Raw genomic sequence first — 8,394 nt, forward strand, 5'->3', positions numbered from 1 at the left:
GGAAGGAGAAGCAGCAACGGCAGCGAATGGAAACGTGGTTTGGTTTCATTCAGGTGAACGGATTTCGGGGTAAAAAGATCGTGGCAGAAATGGAACATATTTTAAAAGTATTTTCTTGTTTCTCCTTTGTCTCTCTATCTGTTTCTTTGTTTCTTTCTCTCTCCCTCACTCATTGTTTTTGTGCTTCTCCGGGGACTGATTGGATACACAGCGAAACTCAGCCCCATCTCATTCCAACTCTTTTGGACCAACACGTCCTGGTGATAGACGGTCCTGAATCAGTGGAAGAATCGACAACTATTCCTTTCTTGGCTCTGTGAGAAGTTCCATTCCTGGTTGTGAGGTGGCTCTGAGGTAAAGGGATCGAGAGAGAACGAGGTGACTGCAGTCTGACTCTTACTCTGAAAACCAGTTAGTGCGCCCTTGTAGAAAGTGGATGTGTCTGAGAACAGGAGGAAAGCAGATCATGGGCCTGTGATTGATTTTATTGAGCCGGACCTTGAAAAGTTAAGGAGACTTTTAACCAGTCGGTGCCTGTTTGAGAACTGGTAAGGAATTAAGGCTGATATTGAAACGGTTGATATTGAATTAGTTTAGGCAAACCGATTCTTTATGAGGTGTTGGTATTTTGTTTTCAGAGACACTGTCATACTTTCTTAAAATATGATTTGTGCTTGTTTTTGTTTTGTTCACTATTTTGGGGAATCTATTTGGAGCGGGTGCGGTTGGTTAATATCTGTGCCTCTTGCTTGGCAGCTCCCCGGGAAGCAGCAGCTCCATTCCTATCGAGATCTGTGGACACAAACATGATATCCAAACTATTGCGCACTGCTGCCATCCCCTGGTTGAACGCGAGTTGTACAACACGGTAACTCTGTATTCGTAACACATTTCAATTGGAGCAAAAGAACATTAACATGGTTAAATATTATCATTGTAGTAATCATCTTGAAATCCCCAGATATCTGATTTCTGACTGAGCTACCCAGCTCTAGCCGATCTATCGGAATATGAAAGATTCCCATTGCAGCCATAATGGTTACAAGAATATCGAATCCCTGATTTAATACATTCACCCGCTTCATTGTTTGTGTATTCGTTCTATAAATACAGAGGGGGCAACATTGCCCAGGGACAGGTGGTGGTATAGTGGTGACTGTCCCAGCATTTGACCCAGATTCAGTTCCTGCCCATCACAGTGGTGAATTATTTAATTAGATACCGCAGGTCAGGGCAGAAAAGGAGTGGACACTCCTTAAATAAAATTCACCAATTGTTTTCATCACCCATGGGTTCCTTATGTAATAACCAGCATCAATATGTTTTGAGTGGAAACTTAGTTTAAATAAACGACAATCTTCAACATTAATAACTAAGTTCTCAGTCTGAAACAATAGTAAGTAGGTGGGTTAAACGGGACAAAAATACGAGCCACGCAAAGTTCCGTTTACAAAATGAGCTTAAAACACTCCTAGTGGCTGAATAACTTAATCACTAAGTAAGTTACATAATTGTTACCAGTAAAAAGTTATTAATGAAACAGGATGAAAAGGGCAGCATCCAGGGCACAAGGACAAGGTAATGTCTCAGACCAGAGTAAGAGTCCAATGTGATGACACACAGAACATCAGAAACATATTGCATAAATACATTTATTGTGGACTGGTGCAATCTCCTGGCTGAACGGGAGCCGCGTGACACGGACACTTTCATTCAGGAGCGTTTTAAATTGGTGTGAAATGCACACAAACAACACGAATTTCTTTCTGCTCACTGTGCCAGGTAGAGTGATCTGTATTAAACAGCAGGAGCGGGATCCGCAGTCTTCACCTTGTTTTAAAATAATTTAGAGTACCCAATTAATTTTTCCCAATTAAGGGGCAATTTAGCGTGGCCAATCCACCTAGCATGCACATCTTTGGATTCTGGGGGCGAAACCCACGCAAACACGGGAGAATGTGCAAACTTAACACGGACAGTGACCCAGAGCCGGGATCGAATCTGGGACCTCGGCGCCGTGAGGCAGTCGTGCTGACCACTGTGCCGCCATGCTGCCCTCGCAGTTTCGTTGTTGAAATGAAATCAAAATAAACAATTTTTGTCCCTTGCTTTTCGTACTGGGATCATGGGTAAATTGGGTTATTTTTGGTTTGTTGGCCTCCACTGCGAACAGAATAAAACACATACGGGACCAGTCTTTGCCGTTGCTGTGTGCTGAGTAAGCACTGTGCAATGGTCACTCCGAACGATTCTGTCATGAAGCTGCTTTTCAAGTATTCTCTTTCTCAATCTGCCGCAGGCTGAGCTGACACGTTGGAGGTGAGGGCGAATCCTATCTGATGGATCTGCCTTTTTCCAGTGGTGGCTTCCGGTCATGGAAAACGGTCCACATTTTCCACGACTTCGCCATTTTATTCTGTGTGCCATTTCTATGTGAGTGTTGACAACATAATTCAGCTCTTGGTATTCAGCATGATTCAGTGACAGCACGGTAGAATAGTGGTTAGCACTATGGTTTCACAGCGCCGGGTCTCAGGTTCGATTCCCACTTGGATCACTGCCTGTGTTCTCCCTGTGTCTGCGTGGGTTTCCTCCGTGTCCCCGGTTTCCTACCACACTCCAAAGATGTGCAGTATAGGTGGATTGGCCATGCTAAATTACCCTTAGGTTAGATGGGGTTGCTGGGATACGGGGAAAGGGTGGACGCGTGGGCTTCAGTGGGGTGCTATTTGAAGAGCCGGTGCAGATTCCATGGTACGAATGGCCACCTCTGCACTGTAAATTATATGATTCTATATTCCCTTAAAAAATGCATAATGAATGAAAATCGCTTATTGTCACAAGTAGTCTTCAAATGAAGTTACTGTGAAAAGCCCATAGTCGCCACATTCCGGCGCCTGTTCGTGGAGGCTTGTACGGGAATTGAACCGTGTTGCTGGCCTGCTTTTGTCTGCTTTAAAAGCCAGCGATTTACCCCAGGGTGCTAAACCAGCCCCTGTCTGGTCTTTAGTCTAAACCATTCATCTCACACGTCTCCAGACTGAAAATCATCTTTCGTCGTTTGAAGTTCTAGACTGTCCACGTATCAGTTCAGAAAATGTCCAAGTTTGTACCATCATCAAACTTTGAAACTGTTCCCTCTACACCATGTTCTAGCACATTGTTATATACCAGGGAAAGCAAATATTCCAGTAGGAACCCATGTCGAACACTACAAACCTTCTTCCAGTCCGAAAATTCTCTACTGGCCATTATATTCTGTTTCTGATTATTCAACCACATTTATATCCATATTGCTACTGTCCCTTTTATTCCAGGAGCTACACATTTCGCTAATTCTGTGCAGTTTTGGTTTCCTTATTTAGGTAAATACGGTTCAGAGGAAGTTTCCTCGATTGGTCCAGGAATGAGCGGGTTTTCTAATGAGGAAAGGTTAGACAGACTGCACTTGTTTCCAATGGAGATGTAAAGAGCGACAGTTGATTTGATTGAAGTACATCAGATTTTGAATGGTCTTGGCAAGGTGGACGTGGAAAGGATGTCGCTGCTTGTGGGTGAGACCAGAACTACTGGGCAGTTAAAAACAAGGATGTCGCCCTTTTCGGATGGAGATGTGGAAATTTCTCACTCCCAGAGAGTTGTGCGACTTTGGAACTCTGCCTCAGAAGGCGGCGGAAGCGGGACATTGATTATTTTAAAGGCAGAGATTCAGCAAATAAATCAAAGGTTTATCGGGGTTACATACAAACATTGCATTCAGCCAACTACCTGGATGCACAAGCGTTCGTTTGTTTTACTTGATATCTGAGGATAAATTCAGAGTCCTACACCATGGTGAAACGGTCTTTAAATGTCGCGTTCGTTTCTTCACGTGTTCTGTACTGACACATTCTCTGGAGCTCAAACCTGCTCCTGAATTCAGTCAATGACACCACATGGATCGTACTGATTAAACATAAACAGGGCTCGTCCGGGATTTGAACCCGGGACCTCTCGCATTTTACCGTTAACGGAAGTCCCTAAGCGAGAATCATACCCCTAGACCAACGAGCCAACCGACAAGCGGCCGTCACTCAAACCATTGCTTTTCGAAGCCTATTGTATCAGCTCAATGCGCTTTTTAATTCCTTTTCAATTTGGTTTCGTTGTTGAAATAAAATCAAAAGAAACATTTTTTGTCCCTTGCTTTTCGTACTGGGATCATTGAGTAAATTGGAGTATTTTTGGTTTGTTGGCCTCCACTGAAAACAGAATAAAACACATACGGGACCAGTCTTTGCCGTTGCTGAGTAAGCACTGTGCAATGGTCACTCCGAACGATTCTGTCATGGAGCTGCTCTTCAAGTATTCTCTTTCTCAATCTGCTGAAGGCTGAGCTGACACATTGGAGGTGAGGGCGAATCCTATCTGATGGATCTGCCTTTTTCCAGTGGTGGCTTCCGGTCATGGAAAACGGTCCACATTTTCCACGATCCCGCCATTTTATTCTGTGTGCCATTTCTATGTGAGTGTTGACAACATAACTCAGCTCTTGGTATTCACCATGATTCAGTCAGTGGTGGTCTGTGGAAAGTAGGAGTCAGTCTGTGGAGCTCTGTCTCCCATAGTCTTGACGTTCTGAGTGACCGTTACACAGTCATTGTGGCGACAAGGTCCCATTTGCACATTGAGGATTCGCACCATCCGGTTATTTGACACTACCACCCTGCTAAGTGCGATCAATTTTGAAATACAATTGCTGCATCGTTCAGTCTCTGACACTATATGGCAGAGTCAGATTCATTCCATATTTGTAATATACTAATCATTCTTCGGCTTGTTACATATCTTCTGCAACTATCTGTATTTGGGATTCAGTGAAATCGCTTTGCGAGAGTCTCTGGGACTGTATGAGAGTCTGTCATTCATTCAATATCTTTCATACTCTGAAAATCTCTGTGAAGGTTGAACTAAATCTGTAATGATCAATCTCTGATATTGTTATTGAGTGGATAAAATCATTATGTTGTTTGCTAGTTTCCGTTAAAACGTCTGCATATCAGAATCATGACAAAACTTTCAGTGGCAGTGGGCATGCGCGTGTGTTGGGGGAAGTGCATATAGACATTTGGGTGGTGAATGAATCTTTATCTGTCAGTCCCTGCTGTGCCCAGTAACAAGTCTTACAACACCAGGTTAAAGTCCAACAGGTGTGTTTCAAACGCTAGCTTTCGGAGCACTGCTCGTTCCTCAGGTGAATGAAGAGGTATGTTCCGGAAACATATATATATAGGCAAAGTCAAAAATGCAAGACAATGCTTTGAATGCCAGCATTTGCAGGTAATTAAGTCTTTACAGGTCCAGAGATGAAATGAAAATGAAAATGAAAATCGCTTATTGTCACAAGTAGGTTTCAAATTAAGTTACCGTGAAAAGCCACATTCCGTCGCCTGTTAGGGGAGGCTGGGACGAGAATTGAACCGTGCTTCTGATCTGACTTGGTCGGCTTTTAAAGCCAGCGATTTAGCCCTGTGCTAAACCAGATAGGATAACCCCCCCCCCCCCCCCCCGTTAAAGGGGTGTGAATTGGCTCACACCAGGACAGTTGGTAGGATTTCGCAAGCCCAGGCCAGATGGTGGGGGATGAATGAAATGCGACATGAATCCAAGGTCCCGGTTGAGGCCGTACACATGAATGCGGAATTTGGCTAGAAGTTTCTGTTCGGCGATTTTCATTGTCGCGTGTCCTGAAGGACGCCTTGCAGAACGCTTACCCGGAGATCAGAGGCTCAATGCCCTTGACTGCTGAAGTGTTCTCCTACGTGTTCTCTGGTGTGACATGTAAATATTCGATTCATTCTCTATCTGCAGACTCTGTTGCTTTGTGTGGCACAGGTCTCCCCAGACCAACGAGCCAGCCGCTGATTTGATCTCACTTGAAGCAACTTTTAATTGCGTCCAAAGCCCATCAGTTTCCCCACACAATTATAAATCAGAAATATGAATGGACAATGTGACATTTATCTCTCTGTTCTGGCGCTGATCAGAAGCAGTGATGTCAGTTTGCACCACTCGCCAAGTCGGTCTGTGGATGCGCCTCGCCAATCATGTGGGTAATGTATTTCTGCCAGTCAGTGGGTTCAGTTGGCATTTTAGGAGAAATTCGAAGTCATCATGACTTCATCAGTGGCCTCATGGTTAAGGTGTAAGTGATGTTAATCATGATGTTATCAAATGTGTGTCTGTTTCAGTCTTTCCGCAGGGAGTTTTCATGCTGAGGAGAAACATGTTGGACATGGTCTGGGAATGTTTCACTCCGGTCCATTCCCAACATATACTGCCCTGATGGGATGGGCTTTTCCTTCCAATCGTTGCAGAACACTTTTTAAATATTGATTAATATTCGTTAATTATCATTTATTAAGTATTGTTTCATACGTTTAGTGCAGTTTATTTAAAAATACTAATTACCAGACGCGATAAATCTTTACTTTCATTCCCGAAACAGCCAAATTGGGTGAAAACCATCAATGAGATGCAAAGGGAGCCCCGATCATTTGTGTGGTCAGTGGTTTGTTTATGGAGCTGAGTAAATATTCCAGAGCAGAGCCGCTGCGAGCGGGGTTCGAACTTCCACGGGGATACAATAATGTGGGTTTGCCGTTTGTGTCCACACATTTGGCGAGGAATGGAGCTGCTGCTGCCCGGCGAGCTGGGCAAGCAAGAGACACAGATATTGACCAACTGCACCCGCTCCAAATAGATTCCCCAAACTACTGGACAAAACAAAAACAAACACAACTGATCTTTTCAGAAACTATGTCAGTCTCTTCGAAAACAATATGCCAACACCGCTTCAAGATTCGATTTGCTGTAAGAATTCACTATGAACTGCCTCAATGTCAGCCGTAATTCCTTACCATCTCTCAGTCAGAAGCTGACTGTTTCGAAGTTTCCGTCACTTTTCTAGGTCCGGTTCAGTAAAATCAATCACACCCCCATGATCTGCTTTTCTCCTGTTCTCAGACACATCCACTTTCTACAAGTGCGCACGAAATGATTTGAAGAGTAAGAGTCAGACTCGTTAGCTCTCGATCCCTTTATCCCAGAGCCACCTCACAACCAGGAATGGAACTTCTTACAGAGCAAGAATAGTTTGTCGATTCTTCTACTGATTCACGACCGTCCACCACAAGGACGTATTGGTCCAAAAGAGTTGGGATGAGATGGGGCTGAGTTTCACTGTGTATCCAATCAGTCCCCGGAGAAGCACAAAAACAGTGAGTGAGGGAGAGAGAAAGAAACAGATAGAGAGACAACAGAAAGAGAACAAGAAAATATTTTTTTTAAATGTTCCATTTCTGCCACGATCTTTTTACCCAGAAATACATTCACCTGAATGAAACCGAACCACGTTTCCATTCGCTGCCGTTGCTGCTTCTCCTTCCGAACGTTGCAGGAAATTTTATTATTTATTGATTGCTGCTTTGAGTGTGAACTCCTTATTTATCTTTGTGTTTCGTTTAGTTTCCAAAAAGAACGTTTTTCTAAAAAACTGAATTCGATAAATGTTAGAACCGTTAACAGACAACCAACCGAAATTCCGATTCATTGTCGAGCCGGCAGCTTTTCCGGGGAGTTGAACAAACATTTCGAATCACACTCGAATCTGCCGGGGGGAAACGCTATTGGATTTGAGGTCCAACGACTTGACCACTCGGCCATCACAGCTGCATCAATCGACAGTAATTTGGTCGATAGAATACATTCTAAAGCCGGCCTGGAATCACCCCAGGAAGTCATTGCATTCAAGCGATCAAAGCGTCCCCGGGGTTTATGTGAGGAGGGGTTGAATCTTGTGGAAAATAACCATTCGATTTGGAGAGAAGCCTTCAGATATTCGAAAATCTGAGTTCCCTAAACGCACAATTCCACTGATTAAATAGTTTGTGTAACAACATCAGTTACATTGGAAAAATATCAGAAATTCATGTTCCTTTTCAAATGCAGCAGCACTAAACTTCCCAGTCTGGATGAAAATTAAAATGATGAATCTAGAAATTAGAGCACAGAGGGAGACCAGTGGAGACCGAATGGTCACGTGATGACGCAGCTAAAATGATCACGTGTCTGGATTCCTGCAATTCTCCCCGGATCGCGGTCAGAGCACAAGCCAGGAGGAGCAGCTCAATTATTAAATCAATTATTTTTTTATTACAACTCCTTGGTTTCCAGTCATTCAAAGACGACCATTTCTACATGGTGTCAGGAGTGGACATTATAGCAGAAGCATTTGAACGCATCAACCTCCTTGCTTCATAGAATCGTAGATTCTCCAGCGCAGAAAGCCATTCGGCCCAACAAGTCATTACTTACCCTCCGAATGAGCACCGCAGCCACTCTCCACAAGAAGAG

At 43.8% G+C, this 8,394-nt stretch overlaps 1 non-coding gene across 1 annotated transcript; it reads right to left on the minus strand.

Moving 5' to 3' along the window:
- Positions 1-3,962: 3,962 nt before the first annotated feature.
- trnap-agg (transfer RNA proline (anticodon AGG)) lies at positions 3,963-4,053 on the minus strand. The gene is given in 2 exon segments: positions 3,963-3,998; positions 4,018-4,053. It is a non-coding gene; the product is annotated as a tRNA-Pro (tRNA).
- Between the last annotated feature and the right edge of the window lie 4,341 nt (positions 4,054-8,394).

The sequence above is a fragment of the Scyliorhinus torazame genome, unplaced genomic scaffold (genome assembly GCF_047496885.1).
Source record: "Scyliorhinus torazame isolate Kashiwa2021f unplaced genomic scaffold, sScyTor2.1 scaffold_390, whole genome shotgun sequence".
In the NCBI taxonomy this organism is placed as follows: domain Eukaryota; kingdom Metazoa; phylum Chordata; class Chondrichthyes; order Carcharhiniformes; family Scyliorhinidae; genus Scyliorhinus; species Scyliorhinus torazame.